At 45.4% G+C, this 22,936-nt stretch overlaps 1 protein-coding gene across 1 annotated transcript in view; it reads left to right on the top strand.

The window, feature by feature from the left end:
• Window positions 1-22,936, top strand: part of shank3a (SH3 and multiple ankyrin repeat domains 3a) — a 155,489-nt gene that overhangs the window by 38,734 nt on the left and 93,819 nt on the right. The window lies entirely within an intron of this gene.

Below are 22,936 nucleotides of genomic sequence, written 5' to 3'. Positions count from 1 at the left end.
CACGGCTGCAAAGACAATCTAGAGAGAGAGAGAGAGAGAGAGAGAGAGAGGGGGAGAGAACATCTAATTCCTTTTCCAAGCATCCTCACCATTCCGACCGTCAAGAACTGTCGAGAATGAGAGCTTGTGACAGGGTGAGAGAGCGAGCTGAGGTGAGAGTTGGCGAGAGAGAGCAATTCGTCTGCAACACGTCGGACACTGAGCCACACTTCAAGCCAAGCTCGACTAGAACCGCTAATGGAGAGAGTGTTGTCTGAGCAGCGCCGTCTTGTGCATTGGGCTTTCAAAGCTAAGCACATTACCCATAGAGGAACTACATTACCCAGGTCCACCTGCAGCTTAGGACAGACAAAGAGAGGTTTAACCGACAACTACCGTCCCTAAAATGACAGTGGCTGGGTGACGAACTGGCGATGACCATCGCCAGTTCGCCAGCCAGCCACTGTCATTTAAGGGACCACGGGGCTGACCTAGCTCTCCGTAGTGAGCGGGATGCTGTGGGCTCATGTTTGGTCAGTGGGACGATCCAGTCCGCGTGGCTCAAATAACGATTAGCGTCATGCTCTTTTACATTATGGATCCAAGTGGTGTGAAATCGGCCTCCACGCCTAATTTTTCTTTTATTATATGGATGACCATAGCTAGAGACCGAAACGAGCCATTATTGGAGTAACATTATGAGGTGTTTCCTCCGTTTCCTCCATGACGAGGAAAGGGGAGAAAACGTTCCACGTTGGGGAGATTCCGCATCGAACATTCAGAGCGGTTGTTGATAAAATCAGCACACGGTGGAATTGTGCAAAAACGTTTTCCATCGCTCGCACTCCACGGTTTTATAGTCGTCTGACGCCGGCACCGCGGGGAGATTGGATACCGTCGGTATAGAATGTGTTGAATAGTGTCGCTTTGTCGTTTTGTCGCTGGGTGTGTTTGGCCTCGTGAGTTTACCTTGAGTGTGTGTTCAAATCCCGGCTATACCTGAAGAAGGAGCCTTTTGAATGACTTAGAAAAAAAAAAACACCTCCCAACGTTTTATATATATATATATCTATATCTCTCTCTAGATATATCAATATTTTTGAGATGCTGCCGGGCACAATCTCACGAAACCGAATAAACATTCTCTCCCTCTTTCTTTCTGCAACTCCCTCCAACGGTTGCGGATAGTCTGAAAGGGTCCTTCCAGCCCTCGCTGTAGCCCAGCTCTAAGGCTCTGACAGCCGAGAACATGCCGCGGACAGCAGTAACACTACTAGCACTGTTGCTTCCGTACAGAGCACTCACACTGGCAGCCCATCCTCTGGAAGGCTGGCAGCCACTGAGTGACTGACAGCACCCAGCTGTAACTTCCAACAACCCTCAGAGTCTCCAGGCGCCACTCAGAGACACCCATCCCTTCCCTTCTCCAAGTGTAACCCAAACCAGAACCAGAGCGGCACAATAACCGCTTCCCATTGGTGTGTCTTCCTACTACACAAGCGCACGAGGAAAAGGCTTCTTTCCAACCCGGGTGCGAGTCGCCATGCAACCGTCAGAACAGAACGTTGGCTTTGCTTAATTATTTATCATGAATTGAACAAAGCATGGAGCCGTACGCAGATGAGGAGGATGCGGGTGTGTGAGCAAACACGACGCCCGTGCGGGAGGCTTTCTCTTCTCTTAAATCGGTGAGGCCGCCGGTATTGTGGCTGATGTGAATGGAAATGAAGCCCCTCCCTAATTCCCACCACCCCCGTATTGCTTTATCCAGAATCCTATTAAAAATGCCATGAAATATCCAAGTGGCATAATGGATTTCTACACAGAATGGGTTTCAACTGCAGGCAATAGGAACAAATTTGGGTCTCTTATTTGTATTTTCATAAAAGGCTTTCTGTAGGTCTAAACCACTCGGGCTGATCAAAACAGAAAAATCGGGAATCGCAGAATTCAACAAAAGCAACAATATCCAACTGCAGAGAACAATGTTTGCTTTTGGGACGAGAGTGCCACTTCATTAAGCTGAAACATTAAACAATTAATGCGGAACAGAGAGCATGGACTCTCCTCATTTAACTTTATGATTAACGTATTGATCAGCTCCCCTTTGGGTTAATACTCTCTGTCGCCGTGTTTCGTCGTCTCCTTTCTCATTACAGATTTTTCATATTGACTTCACCTCTTTATTTCTCTTTCTCTCTCTACCTTTCTCCTCCTCTGTCTCTATCAACCCCTTCTCTTAGCTTTCTGTCTCTACCTTTCTCCTTAACTCTACTTCTTTCTCTTTCTCTATATCCGTCTCTGTGTCTGTGTCTCTAATGCTCAGGAATGGACCGCGACATTAGGCTTCACACCAAGCTCGTTTCTATTCGAGTCCCGGGAAGCCATTGTGTTTGTGCCGGCATGGTGTGTTGCCAATTGGAATAAGCAGCTCCTGCTATCTCGGGGGGGGGGGGCTGTTTTTTCAAATGATTCATCTACGTCCATTTTAGCCTGAGAATGGTTGATGTGAAATTAGGAGGAGAGGGAGCAAAACGATCAGAATCTGTTGTTAAACCATAACCATGGATAGCATTTTTATTGCGACTGAGGAGGGCCCTCAAAGAAGCTTCCGATAGCATGGCTCTGGGTAAAGATGGTCGATAGACCATTACGCTGCGTCCATGCCAATGGGGGCGAAAGGTGCTGCAGCTTCATTCACATTGTCGATACAATAGTTCTCCACTTTAGCCCACTCAGCATCGAACCTTCCGGCTACGCTCCTGGCAGTCGCTTCCAATCCGCCACGGCCCTTCCCGTCTGTACCGCGGAGCCGCTGAAGGGGACATGGCCTGCAGTGGGCTGCTTCCATTCAGGATCCATGCTCAGAATCCAAACCATGGCTGTACATGGACACGGTCATAACATGGAGAATGGATTCGTTTCAGTTTCCCTGTTCGCTAAACGGAACTTTACGATCTCTCTGTGTAAAGCCTTGTTCCCCTTGTACTTGTTTTAGGGTATTTCTTCGTGCCTGGATGACAGTCTGTTCAGACGTTGTGCTGGACTGTGGAGCCTCTCCAGACTGTGATTGTGATGAAGTGCTGTACTAATAAAGTGGATTCTTGGACTCAGATCCTGTGGGGGACTTACACTGATGCCTTTTGCTGATAAGAAACAGAGCCAAAATTAACAGGATGAACGTATTTGAATCAAATCAAAGTAGTGAGGTAGTGCAAAGTAGTGTGGGGGGATTAAGTCTGGTGTTAAAGGTCACATTGCTATCTGTGTGTGCGTGCGTGCGTGCGTGTGCGTGCGCGTGTGTGCGCGTTGGGTTGTTGAGGTGACATGGCCTTTTTGTTTTTTGGTCCAGCGTCAGCTACATATAAATAATGATTCAATTTGTCAGGAACTGTCGTAAGATCGTCGGGATGAGGCTGCTCAACGACGCTCCGGTTTTCAATCACCTTTTCACATTCCAACCAAACTAGGAAAAGTTAACGCAGAGGGGACTCTGCCCAGCTCTTCTCACAATGTTTATTCTTGAATACAATTCTGGAAAATATAAATATAATGTATATATTATGAAAATGCAGATTTCTTATTGAGTCTTATTGTTCTCACAGTCCAGTTAAACAATTTTTGAGGTAGTTATGATAGGCTGGATTTTTTATGTCCCAGAATGTACATCATATGGTGTGTGACCCTTGTTATTTTTAAAGGTCCTTATTTGGACGTCCTTAGAGGGGAAGGTCCTTGTCTCACTCAACCTGGATGTGGAAGAGCCATCTCAGAATGTCAGAACAGGATGATGGTCATTTCTCTCTTGTTTGGTGCACTCTGACTTCAGTTCCCAGTATTGCACTCTTTTAGTGTGATGCTTTCAACATAATAATTGCAAATTTTAATTGATTATTTTTAATCATGAAAATATACTTGTCCATGTTGCAGTGGGTATGCTGGTATTATGATAACCAGAAGGTACAATATTGTGGTACGTTCAAACCCATCGTGTGGTGCTCCTCTTAAGCATCCTACCTTATGATCCCTTCGTCACACCATATGAAATGAACAAAATGAACAACAATGCAATGGACACCTTCCATGTCCTGAATACCGGGCCTTCATTCCGTCGTACAACGATAGAGCAGGCTGCTTCCTCAAGAGCATCTGGCTCCATGCAGGTGGATTCATACTGCTTCCTAATGAGCAGCGGACTGCTCTCCCATGGGGATCTCACTTGTGCCTCATGAGCAGTATTCCCTACACATAGTGATTCAAATGAGAGACTTTGCCGTGTGATGTAGGACAGATTCCAGGGATGGAGGGAGAGGAGAGGATCTGGTAGCCACTTGCAAAGAATATTGCCAGATATTGTGTTAAATTACTACCTTATTATTATAGTTAGTAGTTTTATGTGAGCACAAGTTTGATTTTCTGTACTTTTTTGTACTTGTTTGAATGTTCAGATGCAGTAAATGTAAAAAAAAATGTACAGGCAAATTCTACAATGATATCAACATGAATCCAAAACATTTGTTTAAATGTATAAAACCACATAGGCCTGCAGGTAAAGTTTAGGACTTTACCTGATTTCCAGGTTCAGTGTTCCCAATTTTATATACAATGATTGAATATTCACCGGCGAACTTAAGGTATGGAACACCGGAAATTGTGAAAGCATGACTACATGTTTTTTCAAGCCTTATAATTTCAGACTTAAAAGTCAACCAACACAACATGTATGTATGTTACATGTATCAAATATTCCATTAGATCTCTCTCTCTCTCTCTCTCTCTCTCTCTCTCTCTCTCTCTCTCTCTCTTCCCCCCCCCTCCAATCTCTCTCCTCTCCCTCATTATTGCACTTTTTCCTTACTATCGCCCTTTCCTTTGCATTCATAAGTGCCTGTGTGTGTGTGTGTGTGTGTGTGTGTGTGTGTGTGTGTGTGTGTGTGTGTGTGTGTGTGTGTGTGTGTGTGTGTGTGTGTGTGTGTGTGTGTGTGTGTGTGTGTGCCATGGGTTCTGTTCTGTTGACTGACATCAACACTAGTTCTGGTTGGCATGTGCTGTTTCGCCTGTCACCGCTCATTGAGAGGAGCGCTTTAATCAATGGTGTGTGTTTGTGTGTGAGTGTTTGTGCATGTTCGGGTAAGTGTGTGTGTATGTGTGTGTGTACAGTTCTGTACAGGAAGGAAGATACCTCAAAAATACAAGTAGAACAATTTCCATGAAAAATGAAGGACATTTTTAATGAGGAGTGGGATTTAATTTAAGCAAAAAGTTAACGAAGAAGTAGCAACTCCTTGTGAGGAAATGCATAAAAATGAGGTCTGTGTGAAACGCCTGCAATCTTCCCAAAGAAAGGAAACCTTAATTGATGCTCACCCAGAGAGAAAGCACAGATGAACTGAAATATTCAAATCGTTGCTGCAAGCCGAGGGTACATTTTGGAAAAACAGCCGTCAACTTAAAAACAAAAGCATAGCTATTGGAGGCAGGGGTGGAAGGAGGGCTGAGGAAGTATCGGTATAAAGAAAACTAAAGTAAAAGTCAAAAGTAGATAATTTAAAAACTATTAGCACAAGTTGCTGCTCGCCATTTTTAAAAAATGTTGCATGATTTATTTCTTGATTGTTCAAGAACCAACCAACTAATGAGGTGACTGATTTAGGTGATAACTGACTAACCAGCCGTTCATTGTTATTTTTCCATTTTCTGCAAGAGCCTTTTAAATCTGTTCTCTATGATTAATGACTTTTGTTAAAAGTAACTAAGTCATTCAACTATTCCTACCACCACTCACACACAGAGGAGCATTCATCTATTTTCCAATTAGTCGTTAAGCTGACGCTTCAGTTTTATCCAAAGCGACATCCACTGAATTCAGATGCAACCTATTAAGTAGCAGGATAAGGTAAGGGTCTGCTCTTTGCCCCCTTTTGGATTATCCCGGCAAAGCACGAAGCTGTGCTGTCAGGCAACAGCTCGGGAAGCTGTGCTCTCTGGTTTCCCCTTTGTCGACGTCCAAGAGGACTTCTCCCTGCAGAACCGTGGCATTGGCCAGCCTGTGTGAGAGAAACACCTCTCTGCCCAGACCTGCTGCGGGCACACATACATGCACACGCATGTACGCAAGCACACACACACGCACGCACACGCACACACACGCACGCTTTCACGCTCCCAACATCCTATTACCCAAAGGCCAGAGGCACACGTTGACCTTGCAGCTTCCGTTCAGCTGCCACGGCAACCAAAGATTCAACAAGAGCTGAGGTTTTTTCGAGTGCCCTTTTTAATCTCTTCCCGCTCACCACGTCGCTGAGTTCCAGAGGTTTGGACCACCCGTGCGTTGCTGTCACCTGATCAATCACCGCTTTCTGGATTTACCGGAAATTATTATTATTATTATTTTTTTCTCCCTGCAATTTTTAAATTTATGAAATATGGGTTTATTTTACGTGACTTACTGGGTATAGCACATGGTGAAGTCATTGTAGGTGAGGTGATTGTTGTATACTGTATGTATAGCTCTTAATGGAGTCTTTCCCCGCTAGCAATTTGACGACGGACATCAAATGCTTAAATAAGCAAATGGCATTTCAATTGTGCTAACATCATCTCTAATATCCAAAGTAAACTAGGCCGTGTTGGTGTTTGAAATAGTTTAATGCAAAATCGGCTCATAGTTCATAGTCTGGCGAGATTGGTGTCTCCGGAAACCCTTATTTGGGCAGACAAATGATCCCCCCCCCCACACAGTCTATCACAGATTGTGCCGCAATCTGGCAACACGAGGGATCGGGGTCCCACTGATCCACACACACTTCTCCAGAACTTGCTCTGATGCACGATGGCATAAACAAGCCAAATGCGACGAGGCTGGGTGAGTTTTACAGGATTATTATCACAGCATGCTTTTTACGAATGAAAATGAGAAGAATTGAGAACACACTTCTCTACACACTATTCTAATGACATGGTCGTTAGATTTAAGTACATGGACATTCGGTTTACAAGTGGTTATCTCACTGTAATTTATAAAACTGGGTATCACAAATCAATATTTTCTTTTAATGAGGATAATATTAATATTATGACCGTAATATTTATTATTGCCCAGCCCGAGACCAAATTATCATTTCCTTGCAAGTGTAATGTGTCTCTGTTTTGCAAAGGTGCGTGTGTCTGGCATTGCCATGATGAGTGCTAACTTCAAGAGATCCCTGTATTGTACATGATATTATCACACTTAATAAATAATATAGGTTAGTTGAATGAATAATGAACACATAGGGTAATGTATTCATTATTCATGTTGGATACTTCAGATAAGGATTACGTCTATTCAGTGTTTAGGGTCACTCTTTATGGGTCCCATCACCCCCAAAAAACATTCATTTGTAATCGTATCATATACTTTGTGTGCGTGTGCGACACATTTGATAAACTGAGAACCATTTTGTTCTGCACGACCTGTCGACGCACCAGAGCTGCTGCGCATGGCTGCGCATGCCAAACTAAAAAGTACACTCTCATAAATATGTTGTCATTTTATGTCAGTGCTACGAGTTATGGGAGAGATACGATTTTTGTAGCATCTTATATAGGCCATTCACATCGGCTGGTCAGCTGCCTAAGGAAGCCCTGCTATGAGATCCTTCTCAATGCGTTTTCTCATCGAGTTCAGAGTCGCTACAGCTTCCTGTGTTTTCACTCTGCAGTGTTAGTGGGTGTCCTATCATGTGGGCCTTTGAATGCTTTCTACGTCATTTAGATAAGGGACATTAGAGGAGTACGTTTCTGCTCTGGGACGTCTTCCGTTTGGCCCTTTCGGTGCCGTGTTTGGGGTGGCATCACGTTGTCTTCCAAGATGATTGTGGTGGTCTATTCTGTGGTGGATAATGTGTTTGTCTCTCAAAGCCTCATCTCCTCCGGGCAGATGGTGAACGGTAGCCATGGTTTGAGCAGAGCTTTAAGACGCAGCTGGGCGCTGTTTAGCTCGGCTGTGCCGTGGTTTACGTTGGCACTCGTTTGACGTCAATCTTCACAGGGTGCACCGGCTGGCTGAACAAAGTTTGGGAACAGCCTCAACCATCCCACCCTGCTGGGTGAAATACTGGATTTTGATTGGCTGATGGGCTGTTGATTAACTTTCTATAATTAACATTTAAAACCCATTGATTTGATTTGCGTTCAACGCTTCTATGAACATCACTCTCACGAAAGTTAAATTGCCTCTCTTAGATCGGCATCCTCACATCTGCTGGCCAGCTTTCACCAGTAGCTAAGAATAGAACTGCAAACAGTTGTAAGAACTGACTAACTAAGTCCCTTTAACCAAGTCTAGTTGTTTTCATGCAGTTTTATCTTTGAGTCCAGAGTGAAAGGAAACGTTCGAAAATCTCCTTTCAGTTGACAAAAGGTTTATTTTTGAAGGTTTAACGAGGATAGGACGCCCCTGATCTCCAGAGAGCAGCGTGTCTAAGGCGCTTGAGACATCATAGTGGTCTCTGTTATCTCCTCTCACTTTACCCGTCCGGAGGGGGGAGGCATGGTTACAGGATTAGCCCTTAGGGGTCGTTTAGAACAGTACTGGCTGGTGATGGCAGCCCTGCGTCTGACAGCTAACCCTAACCCTAACCTCTAGTCATGCTGCGCCAAGCTGCTTCTCAGGAACTTGTGCAATGACATCGCTTACGACATTCACCTGATGTTAAGGAGAGGGAGACTTGTGCAGAATACAAATAATGCATCAGAGAGAGAGAGAGAGAGAGAGAGAGAGAGAGAGAGAGAGAGAGAGAGAGAGAGAGAGAGAGAGAGAGAGAGAGAGAGAGAGAGAGAGAGAGAGAGAGAGAGAGAGAGAGAGAGAGAGAGAGAGATTGGTATGCATAGTACAGCACTACACTTAGTTTACTTAAAGCCAATGACAACATGCAAAGATTGTGAAGGATTTTGTCGTTTTACAAAGATAACTATAAGCCCTGCAGAACTCACCGTATTGGTGATATATTAACTGAATTCTAAACAGCCAAAGGGGAGGGTATATATTAAATGTAAAGTTGCTCAAAATGACTTGCGGTTGTTGACTTTTCAGCTTGTAGGCCCAGCAGTCACAGCAGATCGATTGAGTCTCAGCATTTGATGCTACTTTTATTGTTGTGGTTTGAGCTACCTGATACACATCTATAATCTCTGTATCTCTCGCTCTCTCTCTTTCTCTTTTTCTCTCTCTCTCTCTATTTCTCTCTCTATCTCTCTCCCGCTTTCTCTCTCTATTTCTCTCTTTGTGTCCCTCTTTGTCTCTCCCTTTCTCTATCTCCCTCTCTCTCTCTCTCTCTCCCTCGGTTATCCTCTTTTCAAGATGATCAGGTGTTAGGTTGATCTTTTTTTATCCCTGCATCGCCACTGCCATAAAACTGGGTAATCTTTTGCCAATCGTTTGCCTTATTGGTAAATAATCTCTATCTTTCAACACAATCAAAATCATAAGCTCTAATCAAACTTGAACTTGAACTGGCCATGTTCATTTAGGTCTCTGGTGCTTTGAAGTAAAAGTAGTTTCAGCCAGCATTTAGGGTACATAAAACATATAGCCATTTCCAAACCCTGTCAAATCCTGAGAATTTCTCATCCTAATTCACATATGCATTGGTGTTCACTGACTCACTTGCATGTATCAGAAACCATTTTGTCTGCCAGTTCCCTTGAATTAAACATTGGATGAGCAAGCGTTGCTTTGGCTGATTGCTGGCAGCTGGAGACATACTACCGGTCTTCCTCTATATCGGCTGAGAGCATTGAGGCTTCTACCGGCTATAAGACATTAGGCTGTTGCTGAGAAGCTGCAGTCATTCTGCAGGTTGGTCTGTGAAGCTGTGTGCCAGTCAAAGTCTCTGTCAGTCAATGTGTGTCAGTCAACGTGTGTGACAGTGAAAGTGTGTGTCATTGAACTTGTGTGTGCGGCAACATGTGTGTCAGTTAGTTTGTTTCACTCACCGTGTGTGTCCGTGAACGTGTGTGTCAGTCAACGCGTGTTGGGGAAAATGTGTATCAGTCAACGTGTGTGTTGGTGAACGTGTGTGTTGAACGCGTGGTCAGTAAACACGTGTGTTGGTGAACATATGAATCAGTCAACGTGTGAGTGAGACGAGTCACTGATGGGCAGTACAAACGGGATGTGCGTGCTTTGAGTGGCTGATGGAGGCTAGAAGAGATGGCAATAACTCCAGTCTATTTAAAACTCCCAGTGTGTGCCTCTTCTGACGCCATCCTCTCCGTCTCCCGCTGGCGGCTCTCAAAGTTCTCCTTCGTGTTTGAAGGCTTTGGAGGGGGTGCAGTTCTTTGTAGGTGCACATTGATTTACAGCTTGACTAGCAATAAAGAAATGATCAAATCTAGATGCTGCGCTGTCTTTTAGCCATCCATCCATTTATTTGATTATTTTACATGAGAATGTGTACGTTATTTTTATTTTTACCATGCCCACTTGGCTTATGTTGTCTACTGTGGGTTTCTTGTGTAGTCCCGTTCTCTGTGGTTGTGCTCCAACAGAGTCATTTCCCTGGGGGGGGGTTATAAAAGTACAACTACTGTCTGTGATTAACAGTCCCATCTCTTTAAGGCATACCTCTCTGGGTCGTTGAGCTTTGGATATTAGTCAAATGCTCATAGTGGGTAATTATTAAATTGAATAGATCCATGATACAATGTCCATCTGAAGACATGTTTAGTATTCACAAGAGCAAAGGAGGCTTGGTCTCAGTTTGGTAATTAGATTTCTTTTTTTTGGTACTACATGAACACGGATCACTGCGCCTCAACTTCCATTTCTGGGCGACCTGATTCTTAAAAAATGAATTAAAACTCATCATGTTGAGTCGACAGCATGTTTCACACACCATTGTTCACTAATGGCCATAGTTGAAACACAGCAATTTATGTGTGTGTGTGTGTGTGTGTGTGTGTGGTCATTCAATTGTCTCTTTGTTGGTCATGGTGTCTGAACCTTGATGAAAGGCTATTATCCAGATTTAATTGATCCTGTGCAGGGATTTCCACAAGCTCAGATGTACATCCCCGGGGTTCTGTGCTTCAACATGCTACGGGGCATGGTGATACACTGATACTGAAAGTGGTAAACCGGTTGGTTCCAACGTTGAAGGTCAAAGACCCTCCCATGGGAAGTCTACCAGAAGTGAGAGCAAAAATGCAATCTGAATCTGGTTAAGGCCGTAAACCAGGTTTCTAACCATGTTAACATCAAAGGTGGATTCATTCAACTGCTTTTGGTGTTTGCTGGAGCCTAACCAGCCTTAAAATCCTTACCAATCCTCATCCTATGTATCTTTTGTCATGTAAACACCTTAAACTGGTTTGAGTCAGTTCATTAATCATGAACAAGCAGCAAAATTCTTCAAATCTTTTCAGAAGAAGCAGGTTTGCCAAATACAGTAACGACAGCATGTTCAATATTTGCACATTGTTGATGGCTCACTGTTGAGACGTCATTCATGTTGGATCTAATGAGAGCTCTAAGCATCCTGAAATACCTTCACGGCTGTGCATGGAACAGGATTTATTTCCCACATGTTGCACACTAATCTAACTTTTAGTTTAGTGCTTAGATTAGTTTTTTCTCTTTACTTGATGTAAAACAATTGTTAAGTGTTGCTGCACTTTGCTGTGACGCATCAACATCCTAATGAAGCCCAAATGATTAAGGCCTTGCTCTGTAATGGATCCCTCTGACTTAACTAACCAGTGGATGGGTTACCTTTAACTAACCAGTGGATGGGTTTCCTTTAACCAACCAGTGGATGGGTTTCCTTTAACTAACCAGTGGATGGGTTTCCTTTAACTAACCAGTGGGTGGGTTTCCTTTGCAGCTGCTTTCAAGAGCGCCCATGACTACAAAGACCTAGTTTCCATTAGGTAGCGTTGGGTCATAGATGTGGATCTCCTTTAAATGGCGTGAAATTGCTTGTCACTGGGCCCCTGCGATAAAGTGAGTGTAGCATGTAACCTCATGCTGCCGCTGTCTTGTTGGATATATTTGCCCTGGCATGTGGTCACACTGTGTCCGTCTCCTGCTTATGCCCGACTTGTCTGACAAGCGTTCAGCGCAGACTCCTCCGGGGTTTAAAGGACACGGATCACCGTCTGGGTCCCTGCCATCTCCCTCATGGCATCCCTGAAAGCTACGGTAGTTAAGATTGGAGAGTTGTTAAGAGCGAAGGGAGAAATCAAAGCAGAAGAGGGCAAGAGTGTGAAAACGAAACAATCAATGCCATTGGGGAGGGTTACATTCACGGATCTGAGGGGGAGTTAGGATAATGCTGTGTTCATGCGTGTGATTGACGGGTGAGATGGATTCTGGAAACCAATCAGGGCATCTCCTCGCTTATTGGTCAGAAATGAGCGAGGGCTGGTCTAAAATGTAAATGGTCTCATACTGAGGCAGACGTGCTGTCAACCAGAAAAGATATTCACACAGAGCATTTTGTTCACCAAAAGCTGTCAGATGGCTATGGACTTTCTAACAAATGTTAACTAAAGCTCTTTTGTCTTACCTGTAGTACCTTTTTATTCTGTCGGTCGGTCGGTCGGTCGGTCGGTCGGTCCGTCTGTCTGTCTGGATATTTATAGAAACTATATGAATACACCAAACATAGAAGCTACATAGTGGTATGAAGTCCCGTGGTGCAGCCGGTATGTGGATCTGAAGGTTTGTCAGCCTGGTAGTGAAGCCGTTGGACCGGTGGTCGGCAGCAGCGCTGAGGGGCGTCCTGATGATCTAGAGCTCTGACCCTCGGGACGGCGAGCGACGGAGAGCATGACGTGGAGAGAGAGAGCGCAGTGCACACTCACTCCACACAGACACCCGCATCGTGCCAGGAACCGGCACACATGACGCACACTCTTGCCGTTCATCCATTATAAATGGAGGCCTCAACCATGAAATATGGAGGGAGAAAAAGAAAACGCAAAAGGCTCAATGTTGAGTTGAGTTGTTTTTTACAGGTTTTTTAAGCTGCATTTTCTCCCTATGATGTATTCCCTGATGGAAACCAGAGAGACGAGCATATGTAGTGCCAGCTAACACATTGGAGCTAGGCCAACACGTAGACTGCAACACAAAACAGAGAGACACACGTACACACACGCAGAAACACACACAGGCGGTGAAACTCAGCCGCCGTCGATCCACCCCCATCGATCCACCCAATCCTAGCTGTAGGCCTTCGAATTCAAACGTTGATCCCTTGTTCACTTGCTCACATTCAACGACAAAGCTTTGGTGGATGTTGTTGTCGTTGTTCTTGTGCTTTAGTTGTTGTTGTTGTTGTTGTTGTTGTTGTGCTTTAGTTGTTGTTGTTGTTGCAGTTCATTGCAGTTCAACAACCGTGTGACCTGAACCAATGTCCCATTGACCTAGCCCTTTGAGGCGATGTTTTTTTTCGTCCGGTGCGTTTCTCTGCCCTGTCTGATGGATGGCTGTTTGAGAAGGCCTGTTGAAGCCCTCCACACTGGGTTCACTGAAGGCACCGCGCCGCCTTATCGACCCTGTCATGTAGAGCCCGATCCGTCCGTCGTCCCGTCCAGCGGTCGACAGCTCACCGCTCCCACGCGGCGGTCCGACCGCCTGGGAGGGTTATTCTGTGGGAACACACTGAGCGAGTGTGGGGGCCAGTGTGGGGGCCAGTGTGGGGGCCAGTGTGTGGAGGGAGGGGGGTTTTTGTGGCTCTCTTGATCTTGAGCACCAGATCCAGTATGAATTGGTCAGCGTCGGTGTTAATTAGTGCATAAGTCATCCAGTCAGGGACGAGCCAGAGGTCCGGGTTACGGATGGAGACAGGGCAGTGGAGGAGTCATCACACTCCATCATCGGCCCGGCTCCTCCCTCCTCCCTCCTCCCTCCTCCCTCCTCTCTCCTCGCTCCTCCCTCCTCTCTCCTCTCTCCTCTCCTCGCTCCTCTCTCCTCTCTCCTCCCTCCTCCCTCCTCCCTCCTCTCTCCTCCCTCCTCCCTCCTCCCTCCTCTCTCCTCGCTCCTCCCTCCTCTCTCCTCTCCTCCCTCCTCCCTCCTCTCTCCTCGCTCCTCCCTCCTCTCTCCTCTCTCCTCTCCTCGCTCCTCTCTCCTCCCTCCTCCCTCCTCCCTCCTCTCTCCTCGCTCCTCCCTCCTCTCTCCTCTCCTCCCTCCTCTCTCCTCTCCTCGCTCCTCCCTCCTCTCTCCTCTCTCCTCTCCTCGCTCCTCCCTCCTCCCTCCTCTCTCCTCGCTCCTCCCTCCTCCCTCCTCTCTCCTCCCTCCTCGCTCCTCCCTCCTCCCTCCTCCCTCCTCCCTCCTCCCTCCTCCCTCCTCCCTCCTCGCTCCTCGCTCCTCTCTCCTCTCTCCTCGCTCCTCCCTCCTCTCTCCTCTCTCCTCTCCTCGCTCCTCTCTCCTCTCCTCGCTCCTCTCTCCTCCCTCCTCCCTCCTCTCTCCTCGCTCCTCGCTCCTCTCTCCTCCTCTCCTCCCTCCTCCCTCCTCCTCTCCTCCCTCCTCGCTCCTCCCTCCTTTCTCCTCCCTCCTCCCTCCTCGCTCCTCCTCTCTCCTCTCTCCTCTCTCCTCTCTCCTCTCTCCTCCTCCACACACACACACACACACACACACATACACACACACACACACACACACACACACACACACACACACACACACACACACACACACACACACACACACACACACACACACACACACACACACACACACACACGTGGACGTCGACGTGATGCATGTCTTTATTTTGTTAAGTCAGAGGTGCAATTCATTAAAAACATGTCTGTGGGTGCATGTGTTTAGGAGACGTTCCACCCACACATTACAACTCTCCAGTGATGGTGACAATGGCCCCGGGAAGGATCTTCAGTGTTTTATTAAATATCTCATGCATCTACTGCCTACATTGTAAAGCTGAGGGCTAGGTTAAGGGAAGCACCACTCCCCAGGTAGCCCTTTAATTATATATGTTATTGCATTTTGTCTATTACTTGTCATAACAAGTGGAGATATGACACTAATATATCTATATATATATATATATGTGTAGTGCTTGTTTGACACTGGAGTATATGTTGTGTGTATTTTGGGTGACGTGAGTGGGTGGTTTCATTTCAGCAGGCTGTTCGGTTTGTCTCCTGTGATCACATGACCGCGGGCCGTGTTGCAGCTCTGGTGTTAAAGGGTTGACTGTTTTGGAAGTGATGAATACAAAAGGCCACTGGTTTACTGCTAAGTCAAGTGACTGTGCAATCTGATAATTTCCACTGCATGCAGGGTTTTCTCTAACACATGAAATATAATTCAGAAAATCGTTTATGTCTGGAATGTCTGGGAAGTAAAATAGATGCCAAAATTACTGTCTGGGTAAAAACAAACAAAACTGTTACATTTGCATTTGTATTTTCACACTAATGTCTATGATTTATTTTGTATGAGTACGATATTTTTTTTTACAATGATGATTGTTTTTTCCACGCTGGGGTTTAGACATCATCGTGATGTGAGGGCAGGCTGAAGGGATGGGGGAAGCTCGATGGGTAACTCGGACAGAAGCGGCATTGGCGTGCACCACAGTAGGTGGTCCCTTCCCTTCACCCTGTCTCCACGTCAAAATAATGTAAAGAAAAATGTAATCAATCGTAAACATGATTTTCAAGAATTCAGAGAAATTGTGTTTGATAAATAAGAAATAGGAACACCAGAAACATTTCCCACAACTACACCCAAATCTTCTTCTTCTTTTTTACGCGGACAATACTTTGGACTCATTTGACTCCAATAATGTCGGGGTCTTCCCCGCTCTATGAATCTAAAAGTGTTAGTATTCAACTAAGTAGAACCAGTCTAAATATTCCAACTCCTCTGCATCTCACATTTAAGGGACCATAATGGAAATAAGCCCATGGGCTTTTTTGTGTCATCCTTTTGACCTGATGTACATTTGAACACTTACCTTTGTACATGTGTGTCAATAAAGAATTTCAATCAATCAATCAATCACTCATGAACTCTGCTATGCAGCTGTGTTCCAAACGCATTGCATTCTATACATGCTCAACTGGAAACTCACAATTCTTATGCTTGTTTTGTATTGCATTACAAGTCAAAAACTCACGGAGTGCAATATGACTGATTAAGATGCCTGATTTATGCTGCTTCTCTGTCAGTGTCTCTCTGTGTTCGGAATCGACCATGGTTCAGAGAGAGGTCTCGTACATGAATGAACAGGGAGTCAAACAGACACACACACACACACACACACACACACACACACACACACACACACACACACACACACACACACACACACACACACACACACACACACACACACACACACAAACTCAAGTTCCATGCTCACACACACACACAAACACACACACAAACTCAAGTTCCATGCTCACACATAAGCATGCATGTGTGTGCATACTTGCAAACACGCATGCCCAAACTTGCACAAAAAGTGTTGCTGTTACTTAGCCACCGTAGCCCCTTCCATCAGAGACACACATGTGTACGCACATACACGCAGACGCATTCACGCACACACACGCACACACATGCACACATTCACATAACCTTACTTTGACTTTCCATCCATCTCTATTTCATTCTCTCTGCATGTTATGTTCAATCATGCGTGCAACACTTTGCAGTTCAAAGACTGGCTGAGAGAGAGAGAGAGAGAGAGAGAGAGAGATGCATTTACTAGGGATGAAGGAAAGACAGCTCGAGCCTTATTGGAAAAAGGGCTCATTGCTCCGGAGGTCCAACTCGTAGAAGAGAGGAGGTTCTTGTATTATGTTGTGGCATCAAAAGCGTTTGCCAATCTTATTTCAACGTTAACCGAAGCAATACAGTGCCTGAAACACAGCGTATACTCCATGCACTCGATTACGCCAGGGGGAAATTATATTATGACTTTAAAGCTAGGGCAGGCAATTTAGAGAAACCAGCTTGAGTATGCTTGATTTTGAAAGTATCCCACCAAAGACATCACAGCCCTCTCTTCAGTCCTGCCTCAAAGGCCAATCCCCCACAACTATTGTTAAAGCTAGTTCGTTCACTTTAGCAAAAGACTGCCTGGCTGGAGTGTATGCAGGTAGCTGGGTAGATAAATCAACACAGAGATAGGCCATCCAATCATTTTAATAAGGCTGATTAAATAATATGACAGGCCTATGACAGGCCTGCGACAGGCAAAGATACCTGATTTGTTTCTTTTTTTCATCAAAGCTTTTGATTTATTGATTGCTGACTTGATTTAAAGAGAATTTCAATGAATATGCCAATATTCATACATTTTTACAGAATGCACTTTATAGACTTATAATAATGACGGGGAATGAAACTCCAGTGCAGCGGTTAAAAGCAATAAACGTAAGCACTAGACTAGAGCAACCATTAAATGAATGAAGTTCATTCCAGTATGGAGTCATGCACGGGGCTGGTAACTGAAACCCTCTGATCCTGGGCTGATGTTGAAGGAGACAGTGTTTGTTTCAGAAGCTTTAGTTCAGTCAGTTGTTTGCTAGACACACAAGCACACATGATGCACGCACACACACACAGATCTAAAAGCAAGGTCATTTATTCAAACAAAGCAAACAGATGTGGCACTGTGTGCGTTCGCAGGCTGGAACACGGACCTCCTGCTCCGATACATAGATACAGTATACCAGACCTAAAATGGTATTTATTATAAAACTTTACATTTGCATTCTTCAATTCACCCCGTGTTTAATTATTTTTGTGTGCTTGTGTATGGTTTTTAATGTGTTTGTGTGGTGTTTGTGTGTATGTGTGTATGGTTGCGTGTTTGTTTGTATATGTACATATCCTATTAGAGGTGTTGTGTTCTACCCATTTTGATTTCCAGTCCAATGTTGCCGTGCTTTTGATATGGTGACGATAAAATAATGACGTAACGAGGGATTTTGAAAGAATCTCAAATCTCCCGAGCAAAACAGTTTTCAATCAAGACAGAAGAAGCTACGATAATACTTTATTTAACCCAGACAGGACATTTGTGCAGTGCAGCATACAGAATACAAAAATAATGAAATTTGAATCTTTTAGGATTGCTTCTGCAGAAAAAAAAGAAGAGGCAAAAACCAGCATTTTATTTAAGGATTAGGGGAAAGGGGGAATAGAAGGAGCGTTTAAACGCGTCTTTGTGTTGAGCAGCAGCAGCCGGCGCTGTCGTGAGTCCTGAACGTTTAAAGAGACACTTGACAGAATGATAGCCATTCAGGTGAAGTGAGATGACCTGCCTTTCTTGGTCGTTTGTTGCCTGCATGGTAGTCATGATTTAGAAGCTCTCAGCTCAACGGCTCACAGCTCTGCCAGACGACCCGTACAGACCCTCCGTCCTAGGACAAGCCGGGTGGCGCACGTAACACTCATTACAGATCCGCTGCTTTGAGGTACCGGGGCGCGGTTAGCAGACTCAACTGGTGAAGATGAAACTATACATAAAAGGTGCTAAATTGTGATGACTATGATGTGATGGCTCTTTTTTCCGTGAGGTACAGGGTATATATCGCCATGACTAGACCGACTGCCTCTTGTTGTGCCCGCTCATTTATAATTCATCATTTGTTCCCTATTATGAACGTTGTTTAATAATTTTTTTGTTTTCATTTCATTTTCTCATCGTTTGGGTTAAAAAAAGACTTAGTGCCCTATCTTGCATCCGGCGCAATGGACTTTCTACACTGACGCATGTGTCGTTGCTAGTTTGCAAATGGCGCAGAGCGTTCTTTTCCCTTCACCGCCACGCGTTCGGTAAAATAGGGAATATCTTTCGCCCCAAGGGGCGTTTCGGCGAAAGGGGGAGGCGTGTTCTGGCGCAAACGTTCCCAGGTGCTATTTTGTAGTTTCAGAAAACAATTGCGCCACAAACCAGGAAATACCTGGTTTAAGGTCAGTAGCGCGTTGTTCAGATGCTATTTTAAGGGTGCATGCGTAATGTTGCTTGTGCACCTCGCGCATACACTTTGCTTCTCTCATCTACCTAGCCACACATTCTTGGTAAATTATTTGGGAAAATAGCTGATACAGCGGTAATAAGTTGTACTTTTAAATCAATGCATCTGCAAACACTGTACAGCAAAACACATATTTTCTTGAGAGAGACATCGTGTACAAGCCCATAACTTTTAGGATTGATGAGTGTTTGATCGTTAGAAAACATTGTTTTACCGCGAGTGAGTGTTAAAAAGAATGAATGAATGCGGGCGTGCACGCGTGTGTGTAAAATAATAAATGAATGCGGGTGCGTGTGTGTACGTCCATCTGTTTAAACACACGCAAACTAAACACGTAACACATAATACAATCCATGGCAATGAATATTAACGGGAGGACACATGCATATTAGGAACACAAGTCGATAACGATAATGCATACAATACTGGTAAGAAACGATGTTTGTTAATGTATTGTGTATATCATTAAATAGAACCACAGTTACCGCATATCATGTGTGTTAAGTTTTCTTTGCCAACATTTATTTGAGGACTCAGTATTTCTGAAGTTGTGGAAGAAAACGCTATTCCATGTGTGAATTAGGCCATATTATTTATTTGGCCATAAACTGAGCCATTTCAAGTTTGAAATTCATGTGGTCATGCATCTGTCTCATCGGAGACTGCAGACGCGCTGTCAAAATATCAACTCGTCAGATTCAAATGCTCTCATGGCTCTTAAAGGGGATGGGAGCTGGCACTCTCATTGGATTATTGCACGTTACACCCAAACCACACCTACGGGTAATTAGGCTACTTCATACCAGCCCTTTTTATATTTGCGCCGGGGTTAAGAGTAATTTATGCGCCGGTAAAATAGCAACATCGCCATAGAACCGCCCACAAAGCGACTTGCGCTTGGCGTTTCTCACTTGCGTTTCAGACCGTTAAAATAGGGCCCAAAATGTTAACCTATGTCGTCGAATGATACTCGGCAACTTTCCCGAAAATGCTTCTAAAATGGCGTCTGAGGAAGGAGAGCGAGGGGATGTTGAGCTGCCGGGCTCAGGGAGGACAGGTCCAGGAAGGGCTGCCTTATCTCTTATCGCTTCCAGCTCTGCAGTCCTCTTAATCTCTTTCCTATGTATGTATCAAACTCCCTCTTTCTGCATGACCCCCCCGTCCTAATCACTGAAGTGCCTTTGCTTTGATAATATTGTTTAATTAGTTTCAAGGATATTCGAGCATGGGCTTAGGCTAATTTTTCTGTTGGCGAGGGGTGTTTAGCAGTGAATTAGAAAGGGCTGGAATATGGTTAAACGTGGCAGGTTTGTTTCCCTGCCTGTCCTACAGAGGTCATTAGATATGAAGCAGTTGGGGACATCTGAAGCTGTCTGTTTATCCACTCATCTCAAAGATTTGATAGATCATCCTTCTGAGTGCTGCTTGTCTACACACACAGGCACACACACACACACACACACACACACACACACACACACACACACACACACACACACACACACACACACACACACACACACACAGCCACACACAGGCGCGCGCACACACACACACACACACACACAGGCGCGCGCACACACACACACACACACACACACACACACACACACACAGGCACACACACACACACACACACACACACACAGGCACACACTTAAAAATACACATTGGCACACACACATAGGTACACATTGGCAGACACACACACACACACACACACACACACACACACGCGTGCGTGCGTGCGTGCGTGCGTGCGTGCGTGCGTGCGTGCGTGCGTGCGTGCGTGCGTGCGTGCGTGCGTGCGTGCGTGCGTGCGTGCGTGCGTGCGTGCGTGCGTGCGTGCGTGCGTGCGTGCGTGCGTACACTTCTGTATGTGACAACGTATACGTCAGATCCGCCAGCACTGTCCCCATTGGCTCCCCTTAAACACTCTCTGCCTCTCCATCCATTCTCTCCATCCCTCGCTTGGTCCTTCCCTCCCTGGGCTCCCTTTTCATCGCCTGTGAGCTCCAAGCTGCTCTCAATAGCAAGTGGAGTTTTTGTCACGTCTGGAAAATCAAGGTTACTGCTGCAGAGCTGCATATAAACTCTCTGTAGGATAATATAGTGTTATAGTTGATGAGCTGCATATAAACCCTCTGTAGGATAATATAGTTAATAGTTGATGAGCTGAGGGAACAAACAACACAAGAGGTGTACCGAGGTACTACTTAGTCTCGCGTCGCCAGATGTAGAGCTGCTCATCATTCATTTACATTTACATCTTAAAGTTCACCCGGAAACCCCGTCTGTTCCGGCTTGAGTCTTAAGTTTGCACCTGTGTGCAGTTGTGTGGTTGTGTGGTTATGTAATTGTCTACCCGTGTCTGTGCGTCTTTATCTCTGTGTGTAGTTGTGTCTGTGGTAGTTTATTTTATCATAAAATAAGAATAGTAGGAGATTGGTATGTGATCATCTAGCCCTAGCACCCCAGAACACACTTGGTGGCTGAGCCATCTTTGCAGAACTTTAGAAATGTTGGGAATTTAGAAAGCACTTTATAGGCGATATCTCCTCACTGTTTTTGCACAGCCACTTATAAAACAAATGTGTATACATTTACTAACTGAGTATATCGAAGATTTCTAAATTTCTATTTTAACTCCTCTTGCCCCTCGAGCTTAAGAGGACTAAATCACTCGTGATTGAGCGTACTAAATCTTGGTCTCCTGGTACAACAAACACCCAGCCACGAGATCGATCAAAGCAGCCCTTTTGGGTTTGGGAGGCGGGCCCTGACTAGTGGAAACATTGAGCGGTACAGCGGTACCAGAGATAGGTTGTATGATTGATCGACACGATTGCGACCACTCGTGACAATCGGCTCATCCCTTGATATTCTGGGCATGTTGACCTGTATGCTATAGTTGTGTATGTGTATGGTTGGGTAGCTGTGTATCTGTAGTTGTGTGTTGTATGCAGATGCGTATAGTCATGTCTGTGTGTTTTTGGCCAGTCATGTTTGTGGTTGTGAGGGGTTGTCTTCAGCTGTATGTGACTGTGTTGTTAACTAACTAATCGTACGGGAAACTGTTTGCAGTGCCACATAGTGTAGTTGTATCATTCTGTGTGATTGTGGAGTGGCTGTGCAGCTCTGTGCAGTAGCTGTGTATCTTTTGAGTCGCTGCCGAGTCTAGGTGGTGTAGATGTTGTCCTGTATATTTTTGTGTAGGTTACATAACTGGGTAGTGGCAGATGAGCTGCATATCCTCGCTTGTGTATGTTTAGTCAGTTTAAAACTGTGTAAAACCGACCCCCCCCCCGTCTCCTTTAATTCCTCCATCTTTATCTTCCATTACCCAGACAGCAGCGTGATGCATTTTCAAAGTAAGAGCGCGGGCGGCGCTGCTTCATGTTGTAACCACGGTGTTTGTGGTGCCATCACAGTAGCGCGGTACTTCCTCCGGCACCATATAAGGGTGGGACGCATCAAACGCTAACAAGGCCAATAGCTTGTAAACTACAACCACCCAGAGCTGAAAACACGGCTATTAGGGTATCCTCGCCGGGCCTCCTGGATGTATACACAGATACTGTATATTAGCTTTACTGTTGCCTATTAGAGCACACCAGTCAATGGGCTGTGGTGTAATGTTCTGCCCTGGGGCGGGAGGGACAGTGTAAGGCTCTGGTGGGGGCGTGCATCCCCTAGACCCTTACACTGTCCCTGCTGCCCTGGGGCGGGAGGGACAGTGTAAGGCTCTGGTGGACCCTTACACTGTCCCTGCTGCCCTGGGGCGGGAGGGACAGTGTAAGGCTCTGGTGGGGGCGTGCATCCCCTAGACCCTTACACTGTCCCTGCTGCCCTGGGGCGGGAGGGACAGTGTAAGGCTCTGGTGGGGGCGTGCATCCCCCGGCTTTGGGATGGAATCAGTCAGCGAGACAGAGCGCACCGGGATGGC

This window comes from Gadus chalcogrammus, chromosome 9 (genome assembly GCF_026213295.1).
Source record: "Gadus chalcogrammus isolate NIFS_2021 chromosome 9, NIFS_Gcha_1.0, whole genome shotgun sequence".
NCBI classification, from domain to species: domain Eukaryota; kingdom Metazoa; phylum Chordata; class Actinopteri; order Gadiformes; family Gadidae; genus Gadus; species Gadus chalcogrammus.
This window is presented reverse-complemented; position numbering and strand designations above follow the sequence as displayed.